The sequence below is a fragment of the Lissotriton vulgaris genome, chromosome 8, assembly GCF_964263255.1.
Source record: "Lissotriton vulgaris chromosome 8, aLisVul1.2, whole genome shotgun sequence".
NCBI classification, from domain to species: Eukaryota; Metazoa; Chordata; class Amphibia; order Caudata; family Salamandridae; genus Lissotriton; species Lissotriton vulgaris.
The window spans coordinates 54,146,217-54,160,522 of record NC_141696.1 but is presented as its reverse complement, the minus strand read 5'-3'; positions in this window follow the sequence as shown (position 1 = coordinate 54,160,522).

Below are 14,306 nucleotides of genomic sequence, written 5' to 3'. Positions count from 1 at the left end.
AGGGCAGGAGAGCAAGGAAAATAGATTTATATTTCTTATTTTATTTATCCCACTTTTCTTTGTATATTATTAAATCACATTTATAAAAACATCATCAAATTTATAAAAAAAACATAATACATAATAAAACAATTCATGTTCTAGGAAGAAAATGTTGTCGGCGCGGCATTTCGGTGAGTGAAATCGTCCCCTTCTTCAGGACACTATTTTCATTTTAAAAACAATCTAAATCCAAGAAGAATATAAAACATATATTATAGCCACAGCTGACTTGGCTATTCACATCAATATTTTTATTAATTATTCTACTACTCCCAGCCTATTGCCCTTAATTCCTTTACATCTTGTTGAATTTTCATCATCTTTATTTTATTATAACTATCCAGAGCATTTCTATTGACCAAGTCCTTTCTAACAATTAACACAACAGTATTCCTGCTTAGGGTCCCTTTCTTCATCATACATAAGCTTTTGTCACATTCACATAGAATGTTATCTTTACATTCATTATCACTCTAGAGAGAAAAAAGAAATTGTATACAGTACAATTATGCTAATTAAAAAATATCTATCTAAACATGATTCATGCCTAACCTCTACTCATTATACATCGTTTCATTGTTATCTCCCCAACTATTTTAGTATTTGTTGATCCATGGATTCTCTCATTACGTTACCCTAAAGTCGGGTGGTGCCAACAAAATGACATATCCACAAGTGTATATCAACCTACCTACAATGGTTTATTGATTTGGTTGTAATCAATCAGCTTGAAAAGTTGTTGCAGAATGATCAACTTAGTTTCTTAAGGAGTTGTTCTAAAACATGAAAAGGATTTAAATTAGTTTGTTCATTTCCAGATATGTACCCCCTTCTTTTCCCTTATCAATTCAGTGTTTGTTAAAATGTGGGGATTGGCTCTCAGTTTGGTGTTAACACCTCAACTGTGGTCCTCTTTCTCCCGTATTTATACATGATATTTGCCCGAAATGTTTGGCTGAACTACAGCCCGTGCATGACACTTGAATCATTTTGCAAGCTCCAGCTGAAAAGATTTAAATAACTGAATAACAATCCTTTATTTCAACAGTTCTTGCCAAAACTAAAAGGGATGCTACTGATGACGTCAGAGTTTATGCACACTTACCAGAAGTGCCGGGCAGAGAACCAGGATGACTGGGAGTTTCACATACAAAGGCCAGAGGGGTGATACAAAGGGGGAGGGGGCAGAAAAACGGCTGTGCAGAGGGCAGCCGTCTGATAATGCGCAGCAAAATGTGAAAATACGATTCGGTCAAAACCAGGGGGTAAGAGCAGGCCTCCCCTGGCCCTGCGGCGCGGAGAGACCCTAACCCGGCAAGGGCTCTCAGCACAATGAGTATCCGTGAGATGTGGGAGACTAAAGGGCCCCTCTTCACATTCTGGAGGGGGGGGGGGGGCGTCATTTACGTGTCGCCGCTGTTGGGTGCGAGAAGGTGCCTGTGGTTCTCCAGAATCCCGGCGCGCCCTCGGACTCGCCGTCTCTCTTGGTGAATGATGTTTTCCGCGTGCTCTTTGGATACATATTTCTCCGGGGGGTGTCTCAGGACGGGGCCGCTGTCCCCCCACAGACTCCTTGCCGTCTCACAGGCCTCCACGCGCTCCAAGAGGAGGTCTCTTTCCAGTTCCAGGCTCCGACCCCAAGGCAGGTGGAAGGCGAAGACCAGGTTATTCCACATCCAGGGGTCGTACTTTTTCCGTGGGTTTGTTTCCTGCGGATACTTCTCCAGGCGGCCCGTGAAGGGGTCGATGTACCAGGTGTAAAAGTTTGTGGTGGACTCGGGGACCCACATCAGGTTCCCTTTCTGAGAGCGGGGCCACACGGAATCCAGCAGGGGCAGGTGCTCGAAACCCCCCCAGGAGGGGCTGTGGATCAGCACCCAGTGCACCACCTCCAGTTTGTAGGCCTCGGTGCCCAGGACCCTCAGGGCCGGCTCCTGCCCCCCGCAGTGCTGCTGCTTGTAGTACCACAATAGCTCCTCGAGGCCGAAAGGGAACATGCAGTTCCCATAGCGGGAGTCAAGGCGCAGAGCCGGGGAGTTGGCCACCATCTCTCGCACGTCTGGCACCTCTTGGCAAATGTGCTGGTAAGAGATGCTGCGGTCCTCTAGGCGCTGCATGAACTCCGCCAAGCGCTTGTTTTTTAAGCTCTCCACTTCTGGGCACGGGATGTGCGGGGACCAGCAGGAGACCCGCAGATCTACGACTTTCCCCTTCAGGTAGAAGGGGCGGTTGGAGCCGTAGAAAGCGCCGTCCTTTAAGATCCCTCGGAAATTCTCCAGTGTGGTGACATGTTTCAGCCAGATGACGGGGAAGCGGGGGGCTTCCAGGCCCAAACACACCTCCAGCATGTCGGGTGACTCCCGAAGAGAGCGGTCGAGCTTGTCAAGCATTGCTGGAGCAACCCCCCCGCTGGACTTCCACTTTTCCAAGCCTTTCCGTACTTCATGATTTTGTAGAAACTTCCCCTGAACGAAAAAGGAGGTCATTCTCCGTTTCGTGAGGCGCAGAGGGTTCTTTTGGTCTGTACTTATCATTCTGACTTCGGGCGCACGGCTGCGTCTCTGTTCCTTCACACCACACTCTCTGCCTCGCCTCTCCTCACCCATCGTCGTCGCCTCTCTCTGGCTCCTCTGCTCTGTGCCTCTCTTTCCTCCGCCTGTGTTCTCCCTCTGTGCAGCCCACGGACTGTGACCCTATCGCTCGAGGCACTATTGACTTGTCCCCGCCCCTCCCCTGATAGCTGGAGGTGGAGAGCAGAGCGGCGCCTGTACAGGGGGATAAGACACCCCCTGAACTTTCAGTGCGGTTTGAATGTCCCTTCCTTGCGCCACAGACCAAGGCGGCATCCTTTTTTTTTACATTTGTTTATTGAGTTCTGCATCTTGAACAATCAAGCAACACGAAAGCAGATTAAGCCATTGTTTTTCCATTCGTGTCCCATCATGAGCCGCGCATTTAACAAAACTCCATAGGCCCAGAATAGGCCAAAGTACTCTGCTTGTACACTATTTTTTACCTTCTCTTTTCTGTAAATGTGTAATGTAAATGTAAATGTATTGGCATTTATATAGCGCACTACTTACCCGTAGGGTCCCAAGGCGCTTCGACCGCTGCGAAACCCTTCCTGGCTTCCTTGAGAGATGGTCCCTTAATGGGTATCTCCAGGGTGAGACCAGGCATCCCCAGCGGTCTGGTGGGGCCGTTAGTGAAGATGAGGCAAGCTAATGCCCAGAGTTGCCGAGTGTGATCGCTGATCAGAGTGGGCACCGAGGCGAGAGAATTATCGAGTCCGCTGACCCTGGTCCAGAAACCTGCCGCGCCGGGAATCGAACCCTGGTCCCGGGCCGTCCTCTGCTCTCGGGTCGGCCGCCTCTAACCAGTGAGCCACACTACTTCACTTCTCTTTCTTTTCCCTTTTCCGTACCCTTATTCTTCTAGCGAGGCATTGGAAAGGGGGGCAGCCAAACATGTATAAAACCTACCTGTAATCATGGCAAAAATACCCTGTAATGGTAAAGCGTGCTTGCCTGTCTGCAGGCCCGGTTCTAGAGGGTGGGCCGGGTGGGCCAGACCCACCCAAACATAAGGCTTGGGCCTTGGCCCGAGGCTTGATGTGAGCCGTTTTTTGCCCCCACCGGTGTTCTGGCTGGCTCTCCTGATCGGAATTTATGAGGCTGCTGCAGCCTCTGCGCAGCCCAGCACAAATTATCGCGGCCCATTGTCACATATAGAATGACAATGGGCCAAAGCCAGCAGGCACAGCATGTGGTGGGAGCTCCGGCCCTGGCCTTAGAGCGCAGGTCTTCAAACGGTGGTGCGCGCCTTCCTGGGAGCCCGTGACTGCATTCCCAGGGGGGCACAACTGCGTCTGCAAGGAAGGAATTGTAAATGAAGATAGCCGGGAAGGGTCGACGTTTATCCGGGGAGTTCACAGGCTGTCTTCTTTTATATGCAGAAGTTAAACAGCATAAAAAGTTTGCACCTGTAATCCTGAGTGTTTCCTGGGGCACTGTCATTGAGTAGGGAGAGGGCGCTCTAGGGTAAACACAACATGCTAATAACTATGTAATTTTGTCATTTTCATATAATTGCATATATAAAAAACGCGCACACACAGTAAATGAAAAAGCAAAGCAAATGAAACGGATTTTGGGAAAATATACTCTCTCTTACGTTATAAACCTCCGTTATCTAAAGCTATCAATGCAGATTTCTGTGTGACCAGAGTCGCCGATTTGAAACCTGGTTTTCACAGTGGGAAATAGTAACTAGTGTATTTATAGAGCTACACGTTCCATGTCTGTGGTAGAAAGCACTCTGGCATCAGTTAAAGCATATATTAGCTCCTCTGCTGCTTTAATGTGTTTTGCTTAACCAGTTGCATAGGGTCCAGTGTCATGAGAGGCCTATTAAAGCCAGGGTCACTGGAATTATGCAGCAGGGAAGGACCAAATCATGTGTCGAGGTTGACTAAATTATGTGTCATGAAAAGGAAAATAGTGTAGGGTTATACAGAACATTTTGTCATACATTTGATTTGTTACTTTGTCATTTTTACATGTGGTAAAAACTATCTGAGCATTGGTTTCACCTCATTAATGCTGGTATAATACCCAAATATATCAAAAAGCAAAAGAAAGGTGACCAGTCAAGCTTTGCAAAGGGCGTTTCAGAGAGAGATGAGAGCACCTTTACTGCAAAAAGGTGGGGGCAGCACGTTGGAGCTCATTATTTCTAAAAGGGAGGAGTTGTGTCCTACTTTGGAACCTAGTTCAGGTCCTCCTGTCAGCTCAACTCAAATCATTTAATAGTCCAGTGCCTACAAAAAAATATATGTATATATATAATAAATTAATATGAACTTGTGTTTGTGTAATGCAAATGGTGCTTATTTAAAGTTTCCCAATGCCCTTGGGCCGGGTCCTCCCTACATAAAACTAAAAAAGGGATGGATAACCTATTTCAAGATTGCAGTGATAGCCATGGTCAGTAAGTTGTGAAAGAGGCAGAGGAGGTGGAGGGCTACTTAGGGCCTCAGCTATCATTAGTGCAGAAAGTGCAATTCCATTGGGGCCCAGGAGTTCGAGGGGCTCACAAGAACCAAATTATGGAGAGAACAGTTTTTTTGTCAATTTCTGTTATTGTTTGATGATTTTCCCTATCAAATGTTTCACATTTACTGTGGATTATGAGCTACAAAAAAGTATCCATTATATGATCGCAAAAGCTCTGCCTTTGCGCTCAGCCCTGCCTCTCCTGTTTCCCAATCCTTGGAATAAAGTTTTGCAGGGGTCCCCGACTTCAAAACATTTTGCTTTGGAGGCTCCGTGCAAAAAAGTTTGAACACCTCTGTCTTAGGGTATGACAGTGAGGCCTCACCACGGGAGATGCTGCCCCTGCGGGCCAGAGTTTTTACTCCCCTTGGAGCAGGAGGTGATGGGGCAAAAAACAGGGTTGTGCTCCCTCCATCCCTCCTTGCAGTGGATGGCTGGCCCAACTCCAATTCATGCTGGCCAGGAAAGGCATCCTCACTGCTCTACCAACCTCCCATCTCAAACTCAGAATTGAACCAGAAACTAACCCTGCCTTACCTGTCTCTTTGAGATGTGGCATTTAATGTATAGATTTTGTCAGCAGATGCCCTTGGCAGCGAGTTTCCTGGGCCCTAGTGCCACCACTGTGCAACTTTTAAGTTACCTCAGTCAAAGGAGGCCCACCACAGAAACTGTTATGGTTCTTTTTGAGAGACCAAATGTTTGATCATGTACTGCTTCCTTGTTAAAAACATAAAGCCCTTTCGATCAAAACCAGCGAAACTGAAAATGTTTATGCCTGTAGGTTATTTTTTCAGATAGCACACTCATTTACTGCTTCCTTCTGGGGTGTATGGATATAACCAGGGCCACTGGAATTATGCAGCATTGGGCAGGGAGCCTGGCTACTTGCATCCTGGGCAGGAGCCGAGAAGACATGGGACCCGGTAAGCTAGACTTAAAAAAAAGATATATTATTAAATTAACCCCCCCCCCCGCGTGACCCCCTGCCCCCTCTCCATCCCCCCCCGCTAGTCATGCAGGCCGCGATTAACTCAGTGGCCCACCCGAATGCACCATTGGCCCACCCAAATATAAATTCCTGGAGCCGGGCCTGCCTGTCTGTAAAAAATGTAATAAAATCATGTTGAAAAAAAAAAAAAGACTGAGGCAGCGCTGGGAAGCCTTTTTTTGGTATCCATGCGTTAGAAATCCCTTTGAATAGAATAGCTATTAATAGACATAGTTCCGCAGTTATTCATGCACAAAAATGACTTAGGCCGTGGCTTGTCACATGCATGTTATTCAATGTTTTGGGCGTGAGGTAAAAGGAAGGTAGGGTTCTTCTTTTGCAGATCTGGGTGGTGGGTGTGTGGTGGTGCGAGAGGGAGTGAGGCTGAGCGCCGGTGTCTGATGGGTTAGTGAAAGTGCAGGAGGCTGTTGTTGTACAGGGCATTGCTACATTGTGCGGTGCTCTCTATACTTGAAGGAGGAGTTTGAATCAACAGTGGTTGTGTATCAGAAGCCAGTGGCGTTCTCTGAGGTGTGGCGTGATGTGGGCGCAACGCAGGACATCTAGGATGAGTCTTGCTACATCATTCTGGAAAGTCTGAAGTCGGTGGGTAGAGATTCTGACATAGAGAACGTTACTGTAGTCTAGTCTGCTATTGAGGAGGGCTTCAGTGGCTGTACACCTGGGATCCATTTGAAGGTTTTTCTGATGACGCGTAGTATAAGAGAACAGGAGACTGTGTTTGCCTGTGCTGACATGTTGAGTTTGTGGTGTAAGATGATTCCCAGGTTTCTTGTGTGATAACTGGGTATTGATGCAGGACCGCTCTCTGATAGCCACTGGGTTGATTCCCAGGGGTGGTTTCTGTTCCTGAAGATCAGCACCTTTGTCTTCTCAGAGTTGAGTTTGAGGCAGTTGACTACAAAGCTCTCTACGAAATCGGACCCGAATGCCTCAACACACGACTGTCCTTCTACACCCCCTCCCGCCAATTACGATCCTCCAACCAAGCCCTTGCCACTGTACCTCGCATCAACAAAACCACCATGGGAGGTAGATCCTTCTCCTACCTGGCAGCTAAAACCTGGAACTCACTTCCCACTCACCTTCGCCTTACTCAGAACCACCTAGCATTCAGAAAGCAACTTAAAACGTGGATATTTGACAAGTAATTCCCCACCCTTCTTCAAGCGCCTTGAGACCCTCTGGGTATGTAGCGCGCTATATAAATTTATTGACTTGACTCGACTTGACATGCAGTCAGTAAAGTTGGCCCTGGTGGTGCTGGACTTTTTAGGTCTCGCTTATCCAGTGCGCATGCGCTCTCAGCGAGACATTTAGTAAGCCTGCTTTTGGAAGTGCTTCCAAAGCGGTGACCAGCTTACTCTCACGCGCACAAGCAAGCGCGCGACCTGCACAACACATTTTTTTCGTTGCGTGTGCTCACAACTCGTGTTTAAAAAAAACATTTTTTCATTTCGCCAATGCTTGTTTTCCCTTCGCTTTCACAAGTCACTGTAGGGCCGCGACAACCCGCCCCACCCCGCCCCCTCCCTCTCTCTCCCTCTTCTTACTCGTGCTCGCACAACTCACGTTTATTTTAAAAAAAAATTATTTCATTTCGCCAATGCTTGTTTCACAGGCCACCGTGCCTCCCGAGACTTAGAGGTGGCCCTGCCTCCAGTTCTCACACTCGGCCGGAAGGCCACTGCCTCCTTCCAGCTGGGCTGCTGCCGAAGTCCTGCTTTGCCCCGGCAGCAGCCTCTCTTTCATCACTGGCCACCCGGGGCCTCCCATTGTGCTCGTGCGGCCTCGACCAGCCCTGCACTTCCCACCTCCAGGTAAAGCAGCCGCCGGCAGCAGGCTCGCTTTGCAGGATGTCCTCCACCTACCCGCAGTTCTGCTCTCGTTCCAGTGACCAGACATAGTCTCTGCCCTACCCCCCGGGTTTCAAATCTATAGACTAGACCGGACCAAGGGAAGAGGTGGAGGCCTGGCTATTATTCTAAAAGATAAGTACTGTTGCCGTACCACTATCGAAGCTATGCCTGAGTGCGAGAGCCTAGCATTCAGCATAGACTTCTCCGCGAACAGCTCCTTCTCTGGCACTCTGATATACCGCCCCTCAGACCCAGGGAAGCTGTTCCACAGATCTCTCCCAGATATCATCGCGAACCGACTTCTAACCTCAGCTAACTATACGGTTCTAGGAGATCTCAATTTACACTTTAACTCCCCTACAGACCTTGCCGCCAGGGAACTAACAGAGGACCTTGCAGCCTTACAATTGATCCAGTTGGTCAGATCCCCCACCCATGAAAAAGGGAACTTACTGGACCCTATCTTTAGTAACTGCACTAAATTGATGGTCGGGCAACCTATTTGCCTCCCATGGTCAGACCACTTTCTTGTCCCATTCACCTGGTCTACCACCAAGCCTCCCTCACTGACCCCCATCCCATAACTAAGAGAAACTGGAAAAAACTTCCCATAGAGCCATGGACAACTAACCTTGAATGTTCCCGCCCACCTCCCTGCACAAACCCTAATCAAGCAAATAACAACTATGAGGGTTGGATCAGGGAATCACTGGACACGATCCTCCCTCTACGGAAATCTATTCCTAAGAGGTCACACAAATCTGCCCCCTGGTTCTCAGATTCCCTGAGAGACCTAAAACGCCTCTGCAGGAAAAAAGAGAGAGCCTGGCGAATGCACTTTCTCCCGGAAAATAAAATCCAATACAGAGAGGCTATTAAGACCTACAGAAATGGGGCCTCCTACTTCGCAGACCAAATAATGGCAGCAAAATAAAAACCCAAGGAAATCTTCCATCTGGTTAAAAAATGCATTACCGTTAATACTGCCCCCCCAGTCCCTAAAACACTAGATCAATGCAATGAACTTGCAGACTTTTTCCATATTAAAGTCACTCAGATCTACTCTGCATTCCCGGTAACAGCCAACAATTCAATCACACCCAATCAGATTTCTTCGATTAACTCCCCCCTCCCAGGACAGCCTACGCTGGACCACTTCTCCCCACTAAACCTGGAGACATTGCAACAACTGGCACGCCAAGTCAAATCTGGCTCTCCCCTTGACCCTGCCCCACCAGAAATATTGCTTCAGGCAAGCCGAACCATTCTTCCAGTGGTGCTCGAGCTTCTCAACTCATCTATATCCTCCTGCACAGTACCCACTGGATGGAAGAGAGCGATGGTACGGGCTCTGCTAAAAAACCCTACCCTAAACCCAGAAGATCACTCCAGCTACCGCCCAATCTCACTACTTCCTTGGGTAAGTAAGGTGCTGGAGAAGCACATAAACACGCAGTTGACACAATTTCTGGAAAGCTATGCACTCCTTGATCCATCATAGACAGGTTTCAGGCCTAAACATGGTACTGAAACCGCATTGCTGGCAGTCGTCGAAGAGTCCCGAAGGATATTAGATCAGGGAGGATCAGTGGCAGTGATCCTCCTTGATCTAAGTGCAGCCTTCGACACTGTCAGCCATGCCACCTTGCTGAACGTCTGCACAACATCGGTGTCGGAGGCGATGCTCTAAAATGGCTTGAATCATTCCTGCACAATAGATCCTTCCAGATCTTCGACGGGGACATAATATCAGCCAGTAAACCCCTGAACTGTGGAGTACCACAGGGCTCTTCATTGAGCCCTGTGCTCTTCAATGCCTATATGAAACCATTGGCTGGGCTGGTCGAACCGTCAGGTATAAAAATCGTATCATATGCTGACGATACCCAGCTAGTGGTTTCACTGACTCAGGAAGGCGCCGGTCACACCTCAGGAAGTCTGATGAACTGCCTAGAGGACATAAAAAAGTGGATGACAGGCTCCTCCTTAAAACTGAATGGAGACAAGACCGAGCTTATGCTCCTAGGCCCCGCACTACCCACATCAATTCCCTCCATGTGGCCTGGATGTCTGGGCACCCCTCCCACACCCAAGGAGAGCGTAAAAAGCCTAGGAGTATGGCTGGACAAAAACCTTTCTTTCTCCACCCAGGCTACTAAACTATCCGCCATCTGTTTTGGCTTACTTAGAACACTAAGGAAAGTCCTCCCCCTCATCCCTATGGAAGCCAGACAAGTGGCAGTTCAGGGCCTTATTCAGTCCCGGTTGGACTCAAACAACGCCCTGTATGTAGGGGCCCCCGAGATGTCCATGCGAAAACTACAGGTGGTCCAGAACTGCGCAGCCCGCGCCCTGCTACAGATTCCAAGGACACAGTCTGCTAAACCCGCACTGAGCAGCCTACATTGGCTCCCAGTGAAACAGAGAGTGGCTTTTAAGGCACTATGCATCGCGCACCAAGCTTTCTGGAAGTCAGGTCCAGCGCTCATTAACAAATTGGTTACTCAATACCATCCCAACAGAACCCTTCGGTCTACGGAGGCCTTCCTGGCCGTAGTCCCAAGAGTAAGGAGAGCCAGGACCGGAGGAAGGTTGTTTTCCCTAAACGCCGCGAAGATGTGGAACACACTCCCGCTACAAATCAGGTCCAATCCTAACTTACTCTCATTCCGTAAACAACTGAAGACTTATTTGTTTGCCAGGCCCACCTAAATCTCAGTCTCCGTTACCCCCCAGCTCTGCTCTCTATACTCTAGCGCTTGGACGCCCTTTTGGGCAGCAATCGCGCTTTACAAATCACGATACAATACAATACAATACAATACCCTGAGGACGGCAGGAGCTGTTTCCTCGGGAGCGTCGGCCGCCACACGTTGGGTGCAGGGTTGTTGCCCACAGAGGCCCTTCTGGTGCGCAAGTGGGGTTCAGTTGGTGTCTGTGTGCCTCTCACGACTTGGGAGTACCGCTGGCACTGTGGAAGCAGCGTGGGAGGCAGGCTAGTTTTCAATCCCTCTTCTCATGGGGAAACTTGATGTGCAGGCTGAGGGTGCTGGTGGAGGCTTCCCTTAATACAGATGCAGGCCGGTATTCGCGCACCATGCTGGGAAGGTGCTCTTCTTCCATACCCCTCCTTCTTTTGCATTGGGGCCGTCACCTGCAGATTTCCCTGTGCTGCTTGCTGCTGGAGGGCCCACCACAGACTGCTTCGCGCTGTGGACCATCCATTGTCTGAGTTAAACAAAGAGAGGAGTACCACCAGAAGTGAAACTGAAGGTTTCCTAATGGGGTGTTTTGAATGATAAAAGGAATGAATTCATCCTTTTGTAAAAAAACCCTCACTCACCAACCTAGTGGTGACATGCTTCATCATCGGGGTCCACCCTGGTGGCCTAGCGTCACCAGGGTGTGCTTCAACACCTGAGGTACAGTGGAGCAGGTTGTGAATGTAAGTGCAAAAAAAGAATGTTAAAAATTGTCCTGGTTTAACTTATAAAAATGTGAATTTTATTTTAAAGCAACTGGACAATATTAAAAAGGGGAGGCAAGATACTGAGAGGGAAGTTACGGCCAAAGTATCTCTATATGTGTATTGGTGTGTTGGTCAACATGTTTCTACCATAAGGGTGAGTACCCGGTATTCATCAGGACCATAAACAAGGAGATGGACAGTATGGACCCCTAAAAGGCACACCCTATCCTAAATCCTCATGTACCTATTGGCAAAATCGCCAAAGGTAAGATGCTCGATCAAAAATGGATGAGCATGAGTATTAAAAAGCAAAAGACCTGTGGAGAAGAGAGAAAGTAAACAGGTGTCAGGCGTGATCATTCTTACTAGCCTGTTACGTCGTTATGTGTCTCTGTGCTCTCATACTTCATGCCACTATAATTAGGAAAGCTTCTTGTGATCAAAACATGGTAAAGAGGTGTCCGTGGAGAGCTTATTGTAGTGCCAGGACAGATATGCTTATCAATAGGTGCGTGCTCTGTCGCATGCACTATATTTATCGCAATCCCACTCATTCTTGTTAAAACAAAGAGGCGCGATATCTCATTCTGCTCACCCAACTATGGTGGTCAGGAAAATCGGAGTGCAAAGTTTGCCCGTATACATAAAAAACGCACAAGGACTAACAAACACGTAACATTAAAGAGGCACACAAGTACTGCATGACGGGGAAAGGCTTACTTCTTATTGTGTTGTCAAATGCTTCGGCGGGCAGGGGGTAGTCTCATCATGCAGTTGAACATATTCTGTAATAATATGGAATATGCACTGGTAGTGAGAGACGGGTCCGCTAACCGCCGAGGGACGCGGTGAATGCCAGACTCGGTATAACAAGGTTCGCGGGAAAATGCCAGGTTAGGTATGAAAGGGTTCTGTGCAAAGAAGGCATACAGTCTACTTACAGTTCTGTGATGACGCGCGAGGCCAATAACCTACTTCTACCATCCGCTGCTCGGCTAGTAGTGCCGGTTGAGCCAGGATCGGTAATTTTAAAGTTGGCGGCTTCCGGGTGGGGCGCGATCACGTGATGACATTGTCATGGTGACGTGAGGGAGGCCAAGGGCTACGGGAGCGGAGACGCGGCAAAAGACGTGGAAGTATCACATACTCTGCCTAAGGCGTGGACAATGCGGAGCATATCCATGGAGATGTGTAAATGCCGAGTGTTGCGAATGTGCAAACAAGGATCAGCTGAGTCCAAGGATAAATATAGTGCATCAAATTAATGCAAAGAAAATGCACATGAATAAGACTATGCCCTGGGAAAGTATTCCAATTGAAGCAAAAGGCATCGATCACCCCGAATGTGGGGCGGTCACGGAAGGGTGGGGGGTGGGCGAATTCAGAGGAAAGTGCCTAGGAAGCAGGAAAAAGGCCACCCATGTGGGGGCGGATATCTCTACGATGGTCTTAAAGAATTCCTTATTGTTACTTGGATTGTGTAAATCCATGAGAATTAAATTATCGTAGTGTGAGTATAGGGATGGGATATAGAGAAAATATCAGCCAGTAGTTGGATCCTGATAAGGCAATATCACTGGTTCATGGGGTCAAGAAAAAGATGTATTACTTTAAGACTGACGCCCACGGAATATTGTCGTTCAGGCCTATTTTGTGGGTCGAAAGTCTGTAGATCCATCGTTGTTCCTTTTCAAAGAGACGATTTTGTGCATTGGGACCTGATTGGATTTGTTCGATCGCTGTTCATTTCATGTTGTTAGGAGTATGGTGTACCCTTAGGAAATGGTCTGTGAGTCTCGTTGTGTTTTTCTTACATTGGATCGTACTTCGATGTTCACATATGTGCTGCTTCACCTTGCGTGTGGTCATTCCTATGTACGGTTTTCCACATGTGCATTTGATCAGATATATTATGTTGCTGCTGTTGCAGTTAGTATGTGATCTCTGTTCCCAGACTTTGCCTTCCTCTAGGTTGAGGGTCTTGGTGTTGTCAGTGAGAAGGCACACACTGCAATCTCCGCACCTTGAGTGTCCTGTAACGGGTGGGAGCCCCCAAATCTGTGTGATGCTAGGATTGGTGATGGTCATTGTAGTCTTAGGTCTTGTATTTACTAAGCTGTCTTTGAGACTCTGTGTTTTTTTGTATGAAAAAAGGGGTTTGTCCCATTTGAAGTTGCCTGAATTGAGTACATAGTACAGGGAACATCTACATACCTGAAGGACACCAAAAGCCTACTGGTACTCCTAGAGAACATCAAAATAGAGGAAGACACCATCCTTGTGAGTTTTGATATCGAAAGTCTCTATACCAACATACCACAGGATGCAACCATAAATGTTCTCAAAAAAACCTTGGAAGACGCCAACTGGGACGACCGAACGCCGAAACAATTCATCATAGAGTGTGCAACCCTTGCCCTCAAGAAAAACTTCTGTGAATATGAAGGATCACTATACCTCCAGATAGGAGGCACTTCGATGGGCGGTGTTTTTGCCCCCAGTGTACCGGGGCTCTACGTCTTTGACTTTGAGCAAAAATACATTCTGTCATCTGACAATCCCTATATTGACCACATTAAATTCTGGCGAAGATATATAGACGACATTCTAACAATCTGGCAAGGCCCACAAGAGACATTAATGTCCTTTATAACTTGGCTCAACAACTGTGACCCACACCTGTGATTTACACACTTCTCAGACTAGGACAAAATGGGTTTTCTGGACATTGAAATTCAAAGAGAAAACAACACCCTTACAACGAAAACCCATTTCAAGCCCACAGCCAAGAACAACCTGTTAGGGAAAACCTGCCCTATGGCCAATACCTGCGACTACGAAGGAACTGTAGCAAGCTGGCTGACTATAAA